Source organism: Canis aureus, chromosome 34 (assembly GCF_053574225.1).
Source record: "Canis aureus isolate CA01 chromosome 34, VMU_Caureus_v.1.0, whole genome shotgun sequence".
Classification (NCBI taxonomy): domain Eukaryota; kingdom Metazoa; phylum Chordata; class Mammalia; order Carnivora; family Canidae; genus Canis; species Canis aureus.
Window position 1 is genome coordinate 22,260,388 of NC_135644.1, and position 19,482 is coordinate 22,279,869.

Below are 19,482 nucleotides of genomic sequence, written 5' to 3' on the forward strand. Positions count from 1 at the left end.
CTACCACCACCCCCCAGACCCCTCCCCCTTTCTTCTTTTTTTCTCTTTTTTCCTCTTTTCTTTATATATACTTTTTCTTTTTCTGTTTTCTTCTTCTTTGTGGTTTTTGGCTTTTTATTTTTACTAGTTGGTTTTAAAATAATTTGTTTTTCACTTTAGTGGTCCTTTTGTTTTATTTTCTTCTGTTCTTCTTTTTCATTTTCTGGTCTCTGACCTCTTCGGAATCATCTAGGGTGTATTTTACATAGATTGTGGTTGATATTTTTGACTCAGCCTGCTCATACAGCCACTCTGCACTGGAAAAAATGACTAGAAGGAAGAATTTACCACAAAAGAAAGAACCAAAAACAGTACTCTCTGCCACAGAGTTACAGAATATGGATTTCAATATGATGTCAGAAAGCCAACAGAAACACAATTATAAAGTTACTGGTGACTCTGGAAAAAAAGCATGAAGGATTCTAGATTTAGTTACTGAAAAAAAACTGAGATCTAATCAGGCCAAAATTAAAAATAGATTACATGAGATGCAATCCAAACTGGAAGTCCTAACGATGAGGGTTAATGAGGTGAATAGAGAGTGAGTGACATAGAAGAGAAATTGATGGTAAGGAAGGAAGCTGAGGAAAAAAGAGAAAAACAATGAACAGAACATGAGGAAAGGCTAAGGGAAATAAATGATAGCCTGAGAATGAAGAATTTAGGTATAATTGGGATTACAGAAGAGGCTAAGAGGAAGAGATGACGACAGAGCATATTTGAACAAATCACACCTGAGAACTTCCCTAATTTGGAGAAGAAAACAGGCATTCAGATCCAAGAGATAAAGAGAACCCTCCAAGAATCAATAAAAACCGTTCAACACCTCAACATTTAATAGTGAAACTTGCAAGTTCCAAAGATAAAGAGAAAATCCTTAAAGCAGCATAAGACAAGAGATTCTTAATTCATATGGGGAGAAGTATCAGTAACAGCAGACTTCTCCACAGAGACCTGGCAGGCCAGAAAGGGCTGGCAGGATATATTCAGGGTCCTGAATGAGAAAAACATGTATCCAAGAATACTTTATCCAGCAAGGCTGTCATTCAAAATAAGAGAGATAAAGAGCTTCCAGGATAGGCAGAGACTGAAAGAATATGTGACCACCAAACCAGCTCTGCAAGAAATATTAAGGGGGACCCAAAGAGGAAGCCCAAAGAAATAATCCACAAAACAAGGACTGAATAGGTATTATGATAACAATAAATTCATATCTTTCAATGGTAACTCTGAACATGAATGGGCTAAATGATCCCATCAAAAGATGCAGCGTTTCAGACTGGATAAAAAAGCAAGACCATCTATTTGCTGTCTACAGGAGACTCGTTTTAGACCTAAAGACACCTTCAGCCTTAAAATAAAAGGTTGGAGAACCATTTACCATTCAAATGGTCCTCAAAAGAAATCTGGGGTAGCAATCCTCATATCAGATAAATAAATTTATCCCAAAGACTGTAGTAAGAGATGAAGAAGGACACTATATCACACTTAAAGGATCTATCCAACAAGAAGACCTAACAATCATGAATATCTATGCACCTAATGTGGGAGCTGCCAAGTATATCAATCAATTAATAACCAAATAAAGACATACTTAGATAATAAAACACTAATAATAGGAGACTTCAACATGGCACTTTCTGCAAATGACAGATCTTCAAAGCAGAACATCACCAAAGAAACAAGGGCCTTAAATGATACACTGGACCAAATAGATTTCACAGATGCAGACAACTTTCCATCCAAATGCAACTAAATACACATTCTTCTCAAGTGCACATGGAACTTTCTCCAGAATAGACTACATACTGGGTCACAAATTAGGTCTTAGCTAATACCAAAAGATTGGGATTGTCCTCTGCATATTTTCAGACCACAATGCTTTGAAACTAGAACTCAGTAACAAGACAAACTTTGTAAGAAACTCAAACACATAGAAGTTAAGAGCATCCTACTAAAAGATGAATGGGCCAACCAGGAAATTAGGGAAGAATTAAAAAGATTCATGGAAACTAATGAAAATGAAGATACAGCCATTCATAATTTTTTAGGATACAGCAAAAGAAGTTCTAAGAGGGAAATAATCAAAAGCACCCTTCAAAAATTTAGAAAAACTCAAATACATAAGCTAACTTCGCACCTAAAGGAACTGGAGAATGAAAAACAAGTAAAACCTACACCAAGTAGAAGAGAGATAATAAATATTTGAGCAGAACTCAATGAAACAGATCAGAAGAACTGTAGAACAGATCAACAAAACCAGGCATTGATTCTTTGAGAGAATTAATAAGATAGATAAACTCCTAGCCAGCCTTATTAAAAACAAAAGAGAAAAGACTCAAATTGATAAAATCATGAATTAAAGAGGAGAGATCACAACCCATGCCAAGGAAATACAAACAATCTTAAGAATGTATTATGAGCAGCTATATGCCAACAAATTAGGCAATCTAGAAGAAACAGATGCATTTCTGGAAAACCACAAATTACCAAAACTGGAACAGGAAGAAATAGAAAACCTGAACAGGCCAATAACCTGTGAGGAAATTGAAGAAGTCATCAAAAACCTCCTAAGACACAAAAGTCCAGGGCCAGATGGCTTCCCAGGGGAATTCTACTAAATGTTTAAGAAATAATACCTATTCTACTAAAGTTGTTCAGAAGGATAGAAAGGGTGGGAATACTTCCAAACTTGTTTTATGAGGCCAGCATTACTTTGATCCAAAACCAAGACCCCACAAAAAAGAAGTATAGACCAATATCCCTGATGAACTCAGATGCAAAGATTCTCAACAAGATACTAGCCAATAGGATCCAAGAGTACATTAAGAAGACTATTCACCGTGACCAATTGGGATTTATCCCCAAGATGCAAGGGTGGTTCAACAGTCATAAAACAATCAACGTGATAGAGCACATCAACAAAAGAAAAAACAAGAACCATATTATCCTCTCAATAGATGCAGAGAAAGCATTTGACAAAATACAGCATGCATTCCTGATCAACACTCCTCTATCCTGTAGGGATAGAGGGAAAATTCCTCAATATCTTAAAAACCATCTACAAAAAGCCCACAGCGAATATCATTCTTAATGATGAAAAACTGAGTCTTTCCCCTAAGATCAGGAACAAGACAGGGATGTCCACTCTCACCACTGCTATTCAACATAGTACTGGAAGTCCTAACCTCAGCAATCAGGCAACAAAAGAAATAAAAGGCATTCAAATTGGTAAGGAAGAGGTCAAACTCTCCCTCTTCATAGATGACATGATACTGTATCTAGAAAACCTAAAAGACTCCACCTGAAGATTGCTAGAACCCATACAGCAATTTGGCAGTGGGGCAGGATACAAAATCAATGCCCAGAAATCAGCAGCATATCTATACACTAACAATGGGACTGAAGAAAGAGAAATTAAGGAGTCAATCCCATTTACAATTGTACCCAAAAGCATGAGACACCTAGGAATAAACCTAACCAAAGAGGTAAAGGATCTATACCCTAAAAACTACAGAACACTTCTGAAAGAAATTGAGGAAGACACAAAAAATGGAAAAATATTCCATGCTTATGGATTGAAAGAATTAATATTGTGAAAATGTCAATGTTACCCAGGGCAATTTACACATTTAATGCAATCTCTATCAAAATACCATGGACTTTCTTCAGAGAGTTGGAACAAATCATCTTAAGATTTGTGTGGAATCAGAAAAGACCCCAAATAGCAGGGAAACATTGAAAAAGAAAACCAGAGCCAGGGGCATCACAATGCCAGATTTCAGGTTGTACTACAAAGTGTGGTCATCAAGACAGTGTGGTACTGGCACAAAAATAGACACATAGATCAATGGAACAGAATAGAGAATCCAGGAATGGGCCTTCAACTCTATGGTCAACTAATATTCGACAAAACAAGGAAGACTATCCACTGGAAAAAGGACAGTCTCTTCAATACATGGTGCTTGGAAAATTGGACAGCCACATGCAGAAGAATGAAACTAGACCACTCTCTTCCACCATACACAAAGATAAACACAAAATGGATGAAAGATCTAAATGTGAGACAAGAATCCATCAAAATCCTAGAGGAGAACACAGGCAACACCCTTTTTGAACTTGGCCACAGCAACTTCTTGCTAGATACATCTATGAAGGCAAGGGAAACAAAAGCAAAAATGAACTATTGGGACTTAGTCAAGATAAAGAGCTTCTGCACAGCAAAAGAAACAGTCAACAAAACTAAAAGACAACCTACAGAATGGGAGAAGATATTTGCAAATGACCTATCAGATAAAGGGCTAGTATCCAAGATCTATAAGGAACTTATTAAACTCAACACCCAAGAAACAAACAATCCAATCACGAAATGGGCAGAAGACATGACCAGAAATTTCACCAAAGAAAACATAGACATGGCCAGCACGCACATGAGAAAATGCTCTGCATCACTTGCCATCAGGGAAATACAAATCAAAACCACAATGAGATACCACCTCACATCAGTGAGAATGGGGAAAATTAACAAGACAAGAAACAACAAATATTGGCGAGGATGTGGAGAAAGTTTGCACTGTTGGTGGGAATGTGAACAGGTACAGCCACTCTGGAAAACTGTGTGGAGGTTCCACAAAGAATTAAAAGTAGAGGGATCACTGGGTGGCTCAGCGGTTTGGTGCCCACCTTTGGCCCAGGGCGTGATCCTGGAGTCCCAGGATCGAGTCCCGTGTCAGGCTCCCAGCATGGAGGCTGCTTCTCCCTCTGCCTATGTCTCTGCCTCTCTCTCTCTCTCTCTCATAAATAAATAAAAATAAAATCTTAAAAAAAATAATTAAAAGTAGAGCTACCCTACAGTCCAGCAATTGCACTGCTGGGGATTTACCCCAAAGATAAAGATGCAGTGAAACACCAGGATATCTGCACCCCAATGTTCAGAGCAGCAATGTCCACAATGGCCAAAGTGTGGAAAGAGCCTTGATGTCCTTTGACAGATGAATAGATAAAGAAGGTATATACACACAAACACACACATACACACACACACACACACACAGTGGAATATTACTCAGCCATCAGAAAGGATGAATACCCACCATTTTCTTGACGTGGATGGAACTGGAGGGTATTATACTGAGTGAAGTAAGTCAATTAGAGAAGGACAATCATCATATGGTTTTACTCATATGGGAAATACAAGAAATAGTGAAAGGGATTATAAGGGAAAGAAGGGAAAATGAGTGGGAAAAATTAGAGAGGGAGACAATCCATAAGACACTTCTAACTCTGGGAAACAAAAAAAAAGGGTTGCAGAAGGAAAGGTGGGTAGGAGGATGAGGTAAATTGGGTGACAGGCACTGAGGAGGGCACTTGATGGTATGAACACTGGATGTTATACTATATGTTGGCAAATCGAAGAAAGAAAGAAAGAAGAAAGAAGAAAAAGAAAGAAAGAAAAAAAGAAAGAAAGAAAGAAAGAAAGAAAGAAAGAAAGAAAGAAAGAAAGAAAGAAAGAAAGAAAGAAAGAAAGAAAGAAAGAAAGAAAGAAAGAAAGAAAGAAAGAAAGAAAGAAAGAAAGAAAGAAAGAAAGAAAGAAAGAAAGAAAGAAAGAAAGAAAGAAAGAAAGAAAGAAAGAAAGAAAGAATACATACCCCTTGGATATTCTTTGTCTTTAATCCATTGTATCATCGAATCAGATCATCAACATTCATTTAAAAAAAGCTCTTGTGATTTTGACGTTGACTCTATAGATCAATTTTGCAAGAATTCATATTTATTCATATATAGTCTTTCTATCCACATGCATGGTATACATCACTTCTTCACAAAATTAGGTATTATTGTCTCTTGGTTCAAAATTATTCCTTGGGCACTTATTAGTGCTGAGATCTTGGGAAAATTATTCATATACTTCTATCTCAGTTTCTTTATGGGGTTAATAGTTTTCCAACCTTATAGACTCCTTAAATTATTAAATGAGTCTAATAGAGTGGTAACTTACACATAGTGTGTATTCCAAAAATGATGATAGTATTGATAAAGTGGGAAGAAATTGAGTGTGGTTTTCTTGTTAGATCCATTTGCATAGGCAGAGCAAATTAAGTCAGGACAGGCAAAATGTATAAAATTTGACTTGTAGACCAAGTTAAAGATGAAAATCTTATTAGTAATAAAAGCTATACCGTTTTTTCCCCTGTACACTTTGATTCCCAGCTTACTCTCCTTTAGGATCAAACCATTGGTCCATGGTAGTAGGTTTCACCGTGCAACATTGCCATAACTTCTTGATAAAAATCATTGGGCTCTTTGCTTAAAATGTTTATTCTCAGAATCCTTTCTTACAGATTCCAATTCAATAAATCTATTTTAGGTATCAGGAGAGTGAATTCTAATAAGTGCTGGCAGAGAGAAAAACTTGTCATATACCTTCTAATGTTCAGTAATTAGGAATTGGAAATTAAACTAATAAAAGACAGATTAACAGGAGAAAAATGGTTTATTTATGCATACAACACATATACATGAAGGAACACTCAGTGATGAGTAACTCAAAGAGGTGGTTAGCATTTGGAACTTTATATCATAGTAGAGAAAAGGGAAGGAAGAGGAAAGACTCCAGTGGGAAGAACAAATAGGTTTCTTTGGGAAAGATAAGGATTTTTAAAATTTTGTTTTGTTTTGTTTTTCCTTAGGATAACTGATGAGAGATAAGAAGAATTGTAATAATATTCATCTATACAAGTATGGTGGTCTTTGTGTCTTCCTCTAGGCCATAGAACTCTACCACTGAGGAAATTTATGGTAGATTTACTCCTGGCTTCTCCTCTGGGAGTAGAATCCATCTCAAAAAGGCAAATTATGGCAGTCCTGATTTCTTGGAAGTTTCTGCTTTTTGTCAGGTAGGGGAAGCTCTGTGAAGATTTCTCTCTGCGTCTGTTGAATCTCAGATGTCTTCAGCCTAAAATAATCTTTCTATAAACTCTAGAATTCCTAGTGGGTCCTTACAGACCTTAGGGAAATCCAAGAAACACAAATCTACGACATCATGTACTAAAATAAAATATAACGTATTATTCTACTTCTGATATCACTGAAATAAAAGACTTCAAGGAAGTCATTTGTACTTCATTCTCTTTTATTTTATTCAGATAATCATGCACACTCTTTGTCATTAACCTTGAAGAAAAATGGGTATGAAATACCACTGATCATTTCGGAAAGAGACAATGTATCCAATTGAAGCCAAATAATTTCTTAAAGAATAGTTATAGTTCTCCTTTTGGTGTTTGTATTTTGGTTGTGTCCTCCAAATGCATCTGGCCAGATCCATTTCTTGAATCCTCTTGTACCACAGCACAATTTCCTCTTCCACGGTTTCTCTCATATTATCCCAAACCTCCTTCTACCACCTTAGAGATGCTATTAAAATATCTTTACTGACTTCATTGCAATGTGTGTACCATATGGGGAGTGAGCTCATAAATAAAATGCAGCCAGATCAGTTTATATCTGATATATTAGAGAGTGGTTAAATCCAATATGAATAACAAAGTTTGGGGATCCCTGGGTGGCTCAGGGGTTGAGCGCCTACCTTTGGTCCAGGGCGTGATCCTGGAGTCCCCAGGATTGAGTCCCACATCAGGCTCCCTGCGTGGAGCCTGCCTCTCTCTGCCTACATCTCTGCCTCTCTCTCTCTCTGTGTCTCTCATAAATAAAATCTTAAAAAAAAAAAACTAAGTTTGTTTTCTTTCACATTTTTTTTCACATCTTTGTGAAGAGATTAAACTATAACAGGTTTCTGCAATTCATAAATCAGAAATACATCATGCATGTTATTTAAAAAAAGCTTAGCACTAATATAAAGATATACACTTACAGTTTCTTCTCTATTTTTAATGTATTTTGTGAAATTCTTATTAGTTTTCACTATGGTTGTCTCACTTTACTTAAAATTTTAGATATGAGGTACCAGACACAGATATATTAAAATAGTCAATAAAATTTTAGATATTTTCAGCCTAGTTACTGAAAGCCATGCATTTTAAAATTTTATTTATTTTTGTTTTTTAAAATTTAATTCCTGTATAGTTAACATATAATGTTATATTAATTTCAGTGTACAGTATAGTGATTCAACAATTCTATATATTGCTCAGTGCTCATTATGACAAGTATATTTTTAATCGCCTTCACCCATTTCACCCATCCTCCAACGCTGAATGCAATGCATTTTTTAAAAATTTAAAATATGGATAAGATGATGTGGTTTCTGTCCTTTGCAATAATATAATCCTGCTCCCCCAGCTTCCAACCACCCCTCTTGCCACCAATCTCACTAGAATAGAAAAAGTAGAAATCAGTTTTAATAAAAAGTACCTTATTTCTTCCATACATTGCATCAATTCTGATTATTGAGTATAGCCCTATGGCTCATTTGTATCCAGCATTGTGAGTTCTGAGGAAGGAGCAATTAGACTTGAACAATGGGATTCCAGAACATAATGGACAATATGCCAGGTATTTAGTTTCACTATCTTCATTTCTATTCACATCTTTATGTACTGTGTGATTTTTCCTTAATTTAATTTTAGTGCCATTATTGTATCTTCTGTTTAATTTTTTTATAGCTTCCTATAATTAAGCTTTTATTTGGAAGTCATTTTAAAACCACTGCATCGTTGTCATGGAATTGTTGGTAATATGTGATTACATTATGTTGTATTTTGCCAGGACACTCCTGTAAATGAAGCATTATCCTCAGAGATTTTCTTGGCTGAAAATGTAAGTAATTAAAAATGTAAACAAATATTATCTGTTACATATGCTGGAATAATAAATACTTCAGCATAATACAAGTTAATGTCTCTTTTGGGAAATAGTTTAATCCTACTACAACATGTTTTATAAATGGACAAATAAATGGTTAAGCACTTAATATCATATGTACTATAGCATGCAGATGTCCAGGGCTTTTACACATTCTCCCTGAGTATTTATACATTTTTTAACAAGCACTATCAATATTCTTTTAGCATTATTTGTTATTTTATAATAATGTCAACTATGGAGATGTGAAAAATAGAATTACCCTTCAAAAATTCCCAATTAACATCTAATGTAAATGATAGTCTAGGAAAATGGGCACTCCTGTGTATAGATTTTAAGATGAAAATTAATACATACTGACTGGAACACAATTTGGCAAAATGTAACAAAAGTCTAAAAATATGCATCACCTGTCTCCATTAACTTATTTCTTAGAAATTATCCTAAAAAATCATTGAAATATGTACAAAAAAGAGTGTACATGCTTTTCAGCACTATATTATTTCTAATATCAGAATATTGTAAATAATCTGAGCAGATATTTGTAGAGAATTGGTTAACTAGAATATGACAAATCATAAGGTGGCTATTATGCTGCTATAAAAACCAAGTTACAAGGGAAAAGTAAATGACATGCTAACATTAAAGTTCATTTTACTGGGACGCCTGGGTAGCTCAGTGGTTGAGCGCCTGCCTTTGACTCAGGGCATGATCCTGGAGTCCCAGGATCGAGTCCCACATCAGGCTTCCTACATGGAGCCTGCTTCTCCCTCTGCCTATGTCTCTGCCTCTCTCTCTGTGTCTCTCATGAAAAAAAAAAATGAATAAAACCTTTAAAAAAAAAGTTCATTTTACCAAATGGATAAGCAACAACAAATAAAAATAGACTTAACCAAGAATAGTTTTGCAATGGTTATTCAAGTCTGTTAAAAAGAAATCATGATGGGCTCCATGTAAACAGCATCCATTGTTTATCAGTGGTTTTGTCCACACTAATGGCAACCACCTAAAGAAAGTTATTAGATCAACTAGTTAAATAGACAGATAGAGGCCTCAACCCATGAGATCATGACCTGAGCCCAAACCAAGTCAGATGCTCAACCGACTGAGCCATCCAGGTGCCCCTCAAAGGCAATATTCAATTTGTGATAAATATTGTAGCATAGTTTTGTAAGATGTTATTATCAGTGGATATTGCACAAAGAGTAAAAGGAATCTCTTTGTATTATTTCTTACAATGGCATGTGAATCCACAATAATCTAAAGATAAAAAGTTAAAGCCAAAAAAAAAATGTATCATACCACAACCAAGTGGGGTTATTTCAGCAATGCAAAGCTGGTTCAATATTCAAAACCATCAGTGAAATGTCCTAAAACATCAAGCTACAAAAAATAAAATCACATGATTGTATCAATTAAGGGAGAAATATATATGTATATATGTATTAGCAAAGGAAAATCTGAAATTGAAATTAAGAGAACATTCTCATTCATAATAGCATCAAGAACAACAAAATAGGAATAAATTTAATAAAAATGTTTAATATTTACATGTTAGATATTATACCACATCACTGAGAGAAATTAAAGGAGATCCAAAGAAAGGTAGTCTATGTTCATGGATTAAAGTCTCAATGCTGTCAAGATGACAACTCTCCTCAAATTGATCTTTACATTTATTGCAATCCCTATTACATGTTAGCAAGGTTTTGGGGGGAAATTGTCAAGCTGACCCTACGATTTGTATGGAAAATCAAAGTACCTAGAATAATCAAAACAATTTTAAAAAATTGATGGAAGACATACAATCGTTTAAAAATGTATTAAGTCCACAGTAATCAGGACAATGTAGTATTGGCATGAGGACAAAGAGACAGATCAATGGAACATTTAAGAGTTCACAAATGTATTCTTACAGCTAAGTTCAATTGATTTGCAATAAAGATGAGTTAATGGGAAAGGGTTAGTGGTTTCAAAAAATGATACTAGAACAAATGAATGTGTACATGCAAAAAAAGTAATCCAGCAATTAGACTTTAACTTATTACCATATTCAAAATAACTCAAACTGAAGTTTAGACTCATGTAAGGGTAAAAACTATAAACTTCTGGAGGAATGCAAAAGAACCATCTTCATTAACTGTGGGTTGGGTAAAGAGTTGCTAGCTGTGACACCAGAAGTATGGCCAATTAAGAAAAAACATGATATATTTGATGTCCCAGATTGGGAGAAAATTTGGCGAGTCATAGATCTGATAAAGGAATTTTACCTAGAATACAAAAGACTCTAATGACTCGATTAAAAGAAAACATATAGGGCAGCCCAGGTGGCTTAGCGATTTAGCGCCGCCTACAGCCCAGGGCCTGATCCTGGAGACCTGGGATGGAGTCCCGCGTGGGGCTCCTGGCATGGAGCCTGCATCTCCCTCTGGCTGTGTCTCTGCCTCTCATTCTCTCTCTCTCTCTCTCTCTCTCTCTCTCTGTGTGTGTGTGTGTGTGTGTGTGTCTATCATGAGTAAATAAATAAACTCTTTTTAAAAAATCTAAAAGAAAAAGAAAACATGTAGAGGCACTTGGGTGGCTCAGTGGTTGAGCATCTGCCTTTGGCTCAGGTCATGATCCTGGGTCCTGGGATGGAGTTCCATATCACGCTCCCTGCAGGAATCCTGCTTCTCTCTCTGCCTGTGTCTCTGCCTCTCTCTCTCTCTGTGTCTCTTACGGATAAATAAATAATATCTTTAAAAATAATAACAGAAGACATACAACCCAATTTTTATAATAAAAAGAAAAAAGATATATTAAGAGAGAATACAACAAATAAAATATATGAATGGCTTTTGCTATATCAAAAGAAAAGCAAAGTAAAATCATGAGAGATCATTACACAACCATTCAAATGGCTGTAATCAAAGAGACAGACCACACTAAGTGGCGGTGAAGAGGTAAAGAAATTGGAATCATCATGCATTGCTGGTGGGAATGTAAAATGTTATAGGCACTTTGGAAACAATTATGCAATTTCATAGAAAATTAAACATAAACTTACAATAAGAACCAAAGAGTCCTTTTCTAGGAATCTAAGAAATCAAAATGTTTTTTCACAAAAAGACATGTACACAAATGATCACAGCAGTATTACTCAAAACAGTCAAAGTGTAGAAAAAAAATCCAAAAGTCCATTAGCTGATAAATTGATAACATATTGTGGTATAGACATCAATGTAATATTATTTAGCAATTGAAAGGAAGGAGCTACTGATACGTGGGTGTATAAGACATTATCATCAGGAAAAGGAGTTAGAAACAAAAGATTCTGTGTATTGTCCCAGTTATTCTAAATGTCCAGAAAAGGCATATTTAGAGAGTTAGAAATCACATCAGTGGTTGCCTAGGACTCAGAATGCAAAACAGAGATTAACTGTGAAAGGGCATAGGAAACTTTTTGGGTCGATAGAAATGTTCTAAAACTACATTATGTGATGTTTTCACATCTTTAGAAATAATCTACTAACATCATTAAATTGTACATTTACAAGGGTGTCAAAAATTTATCTAAAAAAATCTGTTCAAAAATAAACATCGATATACTATGTAGTACATATTTCATCTGAATAAATGTAAAATAAGCTATTGGAAAAGCCTAAGTCCTTCAGTCAACCCTTGCATGATCCAGAATTTTTATTTGTTTGTTTTGCTTAGTCTGAAAGCCCCAAAACTCTAATTAACCTTCCTTCCCTCCCTCTCTCCCTTTTTCCGCTGCTTTTCTTTCTTTCTTTCTCTCTGAAGTAGAGTTGACACACAATGTTATATTGTTTTCTGGTGCACAACAAAGACTTACTTACTCAATGCTCACCACAGTTGAGTGTTGATCCAGGATTTTGGTGACTAGTCATTCATTTTGTTTTGTTTCCTATATCCTGTGATGCACATTGCTTATGTTACTGTTTTCAAGTGAAGAGATTCACTAGATAAGTGCATAATATGTTTAGTAAAACTTAATTTAAGAAAAACAAGTTTTATGGATTTTTTTCAAGCTATATTCTTAGACAACCTGTAGATGCCATCATTTTTAGAAACATGGTTCACACTCTAGTGTTTCCTGATTCTATGGTAGTTTGTTGAGCAGGTGAACACACAGATGTATAGCTATCTTTATCAGGAAACATTTGTTTGATGTCCACCTGTGCACATGTCTATTAAATACTAAATTTGTTCATTTTGTGTTTTGCATCCTTGTAGGGTAAAAAAGTGATATAACAGTACTCTCTCCTGCAGCATTCTAACATCATGAATTAGAGGATATGTCAGCAATGTTGGAGAATGGGAATAAGCTAGAGGAAGCTCTAACATCACAGATGCACTGCCTGTTCTAAATGTGACTAGGGTAAAATCCTGTCTTCTAGTCTTTAATATCCACCTATAGTTTACCCCTTTTTACCTCTGAATTACTGTACACACTTCTACTTTTTATTTCAGATCATCACATAAAAACTCTTGTTATGAGTCTTACCTATACCTAATGGCATGCAGAAGTGCTTAAACATACATGGCCTTTCACCTTAAAGCGAATAATTTAAAACAGGTTACATTTACATGAAAGGCATATGAACAACTGAGTGTATAGGATTCTAGTATTATACCTTGGTTCTTAAAAAGAGGCCTATTTGTCATTAGTATTTTGTGAATATGGTTATGAGCATTCATACAACACTGAGCCATTTCATATCACATTAATCTTCATTCACTTCTATAGCTCCATGTAGGAATTCTTTAGCTTCTATTTTAAAGTGTGGAGAAAAGTAACGCATGACCCATGAGAGTTATATAAAGAATGTAAAAGTTAGGCTTCCATTTTTTGTTTATTTTGTTTTGAAGATTTTTTTAAAATCTTAAATTAGAAGGCTAATAAGATTAACAGCCTGAAAAAAAAAAAAAAAAAAAAGATTTACAGCCTGCCACATTTCTCAGGTATCTCCACTAGGGTTGGAAATCTTGTGCCTTTGCTGAGTATGACAAAGCAATGACTCACACAAAGGAAGAGGAGAACAAGAAAACCCCGGGGAACAGTGGAGTAAGTATTAATTCTGTGGTCATCTTCTCCACTGCAGGAAAAAAATGAAAAATTCTGCCATTAACGAAATCCTTATCTTACAAAGGAAAAGTGTCTTGAAATAAAGCCTAACATGACAGAAGAATTGCTAGGTAGAGAACATATGTTAAACATAGAGATCATTCAATCTTTTTCTTCAGTTATAAAACCAGGTGATACTTTTAAAGAGTTATAGGAGCTGTTTGTTGCTCCAAAGTATAATAAGGAGAAGAAGGAGGGTATTATTATTAATCAGAAAAAAATCTTTAATTACTTTTTTAAATAAATGAAAATGATGACATATCCCATTAGTATGTATATGACATTAATGATGTGTGTATTTGATGTCAAAAACATTTAAATTAAATTGAGATGGGCCAAAACATAATAATAAAAGTGTCTCATATCTGTATACCACTTCTTGATACAGGGTGGAGCTTTACTAAAACTGGGACCTATTTTCTAAATCAGCAGGGAAGATTTCTGAAAGAGATAGGCTTATAGTTCTTATTAATTCAAAATTGCTATATTTTTTCAGGCTCAGACCATGCATCAGACATTAACCCTCCCATACTCTATTTCCTTTGCCCCCTTCCTTTTTACTCTGTGGATGATAAGGGATACCAAATCAATAGCTGTGTAGAAGAAGCAGATATAACATTCTGAGAGACACTGGAGAGAGGGAATAGAAGCAACAATTCATTTTTCTGTCTCAGTTTAGATTGTATTTATACCACCTGCTATGCCTGTGGGAATGGAATCTATAGTAGTGTCTTTAGACACAAACTTTCTCTTAGTGACTTTCCTTTTTCTATTCAGTGTGATAGCATTTTTTTTTTTTTTCTGGGAAAAGTAGCCTATGGCACTTGGCTGAAGAGATGAGACTTCAATGAGATATAGGAGACAAAGAGTGACAAATTAAAATGACAAGGCTGTCTTATAAGATTGTGATCCAGTGAAATGAAGTATTTCTGGCCCAGTCAATGTAGACAGCATTATGCTATGTGGGAATAGATTGCAAGACCTGGGCAGCCTGTATATGTCTTCGAGATAACTGAATTTGTCACTATCAACACTCTCCCAAATTGTGTCTTTCCTGGCTTTTGAGAATAGGAGTATGGACAAAGATATTCATATAAGTCAAGTATTTAGGGATATTTTATTTTTTCTTAAAAAAAACCCCACCAACTTTAAAAAAAAAGTAGTAATATATTTGTCTCTGACATAAAATTAATCCAAGGAGAAGCCTTGAAACAGATAACTGATTGCCCTAACAGTGATAGTGAACTTGGGCACCACATCTATTGAATGTCTTGTTACATCTATCCCCTCAGAACTCTACCTAATCGGTGACTACACACTGTCTCCTGAGCTTCAGTCCTACTTTGGGACCTCTTTACCTAGTCTTAGCACTATTATTCTAAATTCAACAAACATTAAATAAAATGAGTAGACTTTCTTTAAAAAATCAGTGGAAATGCATTGAAAATCATCAGACCAAAGTTTAAGTTTAACCTGCCTTTTGCTGCTTGGTACCAAATGGGGTTGGGAAAGAGAGTAAAAGGTTGTAAGCATGCTTGAGAAAGAGGATCTCTACTATGTCCTATCTTTATCTCCTACATGTTACTTGGTAAATCACCAAATCCTATAGTTTCTTTGCAATGTTTCTTACAAACATTTCTCCCTTTCCAATCCTTCTGCTTCCTTCCTAACCCACATCTTCATTTCTTTTCAAAGTGAGAAATGTGATTCATTCAGGGAATCTAATCATATTATAAAACACTTACTGTGGAATCCTGAGAATACATGAGAGTAATTTTTTCCCTTTCATCAAAGTTCCTTTTGATGATTATAATCATTTATATTATGTTTGAAAGGATGTGGCCATCTATGGTAGGCTGTACTTATTGTCTGTTTTGGAAATATTTTAAGATTTCTTGAGGATGCAAAGCAAGAAAAAGTAACCCCTTCATAAAGCAATGAATGCCTTCAGTTGTGGATAGCTATATTTTTCATCTTTGGCTGGGGAGATTTTTAGTTGTTTTTAGTTTATCAATGTAATCATGACAAAAACTAGATGATGGTGTGCTTTTTTTCAGGTATGTGATAGTTGCAGAATGGCCAGATTATCATACTTGTGTCTTTACTTAAATATTATGCCCATTTCCTCCAGTAAGAGTATGCATTTCTTCTTACTATTATTCACCTATACAGTATGAGAGATATTTTGGATGATTTCTATTTTCCAAAACCAAATTCTAAAAAGTTCAGATAATTATTTAAGAAGCTGAGTAAATGAGTGATGCCAAACTTGATTGTTGCAGAAATCTTAGACTCCCCCCCAGACTGAGGCTCCTGGGGCATCTTTTTCATACCCAACTCTAGGAGTGGGTTATAACAACAGCCCTTTGGATGCAAAAGAGTTTGAGTGGAGCAGAATTTTGTAATTTGAAAACACAAAGTAAAAGTTAGGATTAGAGCTATCACTCTTGGAAATAAGAGTCCCTTATACTGAATCAAGAAAGCTTCCATACATATTCCCATTCTATGAGAAAATAAAACCATTTCTCAAAGTCCCCATCCTTATCCTATTGTCTTATTTTTTAAAGTATAGGTTATTTTACTAGTTCCTGTTTTTGGAATTCCCAATGTGTTACAAAAGTAAAAGGTAAATTATATAATGTCAAAACAAAATTCAAAATACTCATATAAAATGCAAGACCCAAATGTGGTTTATTTCTCTGACCCATGCAGGTTAAGAATCAATAAACATGACCTCTCTTTTGTAAAGTTAGTGTTTTTAAATTAGAAATTGCTCAATATACAAAATTTCCTCTGGAGCCGAGGGAAAGAAAAAAGGTGACACTTCAACATCAAAGATAACACTACATGAATGAGCTCAATGATGGTCATAGTAGGCTCAATTGGATTTAAGATGAATAAACAATTTCAATAAATTGAATTAATTAGATTGGGCCTGAGTGTGCAAGCAGTCTATTTTCTGAAATTATGTACAATAACTTGTTCAAGAAGTGCTAGTGTATAATTGCCTGAAGTCAGAGGATAAAAAAGAGAAAAAGCTGAAAATCCATTATGTTCGTGTTAACAGTCTAACTAAACTAATTAACTGCTATCTGAATTTTCACACCTCTATTTCATGATCTTTCTTGCCTCAAACCTCCAAGCCTCAAAAGCAACAAATAAACAAAAAACTATTTGAAAGAGAACAGTACTAAATATAATGCGAACCATCCCATTTTGAAAATCGGTTACTCTTATTTTTTTCCACCTTCACAGGTTCACGTTGCCTGACCAACAATCTTGTCATATATATTCTCTCTATAAACTTACATATCCTAATGAGTTTTGTGCACAAAATCAAATAATCAAATAATAAAATATTTTTATACAGCTATCAACTGTGTTATGTGTTAACCTACATTAAAATTTAATACCAAGAATTAGAATTCCTAATATTCCAGAAAAGTTTGGAAGATAATTCAGATTCAAACTTTTAATATAATTGAGTAAAAAAATTTCAAATCAAATACCAATACCCAACTCTATATTTGTTATACAGTATTGAAAATGTCTAAAAGGCTTTCTGTAGTTTCTACCTAGATTAGAATCAATTGATTCACACACCTTCCCTAACTAGGAACCGCTGTCTTATATTTGATTTCTAAAGAAAGAGATATGAAAAGGAAACAAGTTTTCTTAATTAAAAAGTCATACTTATGTAACAGGAAAGTGACCAACAGCCAAAAAAATCAAAACGGTTATGTCAAACCATATGAAATCTCCAATATTTGGCTATTTGTGTCTCATGTAAATGTATATTTAATATGTTTCAACCAGATTTAGCTCTGAATTAGAATTACTTATTTCCTATAAATTCCAATTAATGGAGGCATGATAATATATTGAAAGATCTCCCAAAAACCTTCAAATTTTCATTGCTATTTAATGTCAAGATGCCAATTTTAGCATTGAAATTATGAAAAGCATATTCTATAATATATCCTGATTTCCAAATAACAGTGTTCTCTATACCTATGAAATGTAGTTTTTTGAAGGTTCAGTTATTCTCATACTATCTTATTCTTTCATAGAAGATATCGTGATGTTGCTCAATAATTGGTTTTGTATATATTTTATTGTGATTTATTTTTAAAATTTAATGAAGTTCAATTTATTTACAAGAAGAAATGATATTGATAGTATTTTACATTTTAACAAATATATTTTTATTTTCAACAAAATAAAATTACTTTATGTAATATTTATGACATAAAATGTCATAATAAATATTATTTTTATATTATTTCTTTATAGTTTAAAATACACATTAGAGTTAAAAACAACTACTCATAAAGTTTTCTTAGTTCTTAATAAAATTTCTCTTGTTGAGTTTTTTATTCATGACTCATGAATAACAATAAATCTGAGATTACACAATCAATAAGTAAATTAAGGACTCACACACCAAAAATTGTGTTATACTCTACGAATTGAATCTGCTTCTAGTCAGTGTCATATGCATGCCCTGCAATCTTTGAAAATGATCAGACCCTAATTTCTTATACTGCAATCCTTCTTTCATGCTCTTTGGTGTACAGATTGTCTGGCTAATTTCTACATTTGAGTGTTGACTGCAAAGTGGCACTGAAGTTCAGCAGGACACATTTCCTGTCTATATCCATGACTGGTTGTGCAACTGGTGCGAACTCTCAGGTAATGAATCTAAGGTCATGAGTTCACTACTGTATGCAGTCGTTTGCTTTGTTGTATTTAGGGGTTATGGATCACACCCTTCATCACAAATAACTTTCTTGCACATGTATGTTACTTGTCACAGGAGCAGTCCATGTGCTAGGGTTTTGAAGGATCAAAGCAAATCTATAGGCACGGGTGGGAAAGTCACTCAAAGTGCATGTCCACTTGAGACTGAGTCGACATCTTCGTCACCCTACTGTTCTATATTCACATGTTCTCCACATTCTCCTCCACCCCTTGCAGCAAGGTAATAATGGGATTTTTCATTTGAGGGAGAGAGACCCCTACTAATTATATTATGCCCTCCCACTATACCCACGATAATGAACCAGTGGATCTAACACTCAGAATTAACTCTCACAAATTCTGTTCTTCCAGCCTTTCTATATGGATTTTGAGTTTTAATTAAGATCATTAGGAACACAAAATTTCTCAAATCAAGAGTGAAAAATTCCACAAATCCAGGGACTTCTTATACATTATGAAATAAATTACAAGGGTCAAAAAAGAAATTTTCCTTTACAATATTTATAAAAAAAATTTAATAATCATTTAATAAAACTGTGCTTGTTTTCAAGATCTACTCCCGGCAAGCCATTAAGACATAATCACACCATATATATATATATATATATATATATATATATATATATATATACCAACAACATGAAGGAAGATATTTTATAGAGTTTAGAACTAATATCCACTCCACTGGCTTTCATTTTCTAATATACTAAATCTTTGCCTATAAGTAT

The 19,482-nt window shown here is 34.4% G+C and overlaps 1 long non-coding RNA gene across 3 annotated transcripts in view; it reads left to right on the plus strand.

Annotated features, from left to right (window-relative positions):
• The window catches only part of LOC144304840 (uncharacterized), a 261,780-nt gene extending 243,094 nt beyond the window's left edge, over window positions 1-18,686 (plus strand). For all 3 annotated transcript variants that reach the window (XR_013371829.1, XR_013371828.1, XR_013371830.1), the window contains 3 exons: window positions 6,729-6,935; window positions 8,767-8,817; window positions 18,571-18,686. This is a non-coding gene — a long non-coding RNA (uncharacterized LOC144304840). The remainder of the gene's footprint in view (window positions 1-6,728; window positions 6,936-8,766; window positions 8,818-18,570) is intronic.
• The last annotated feature ends 796 nt before the right edge of the window (window positions 18,687-19,482 follow it).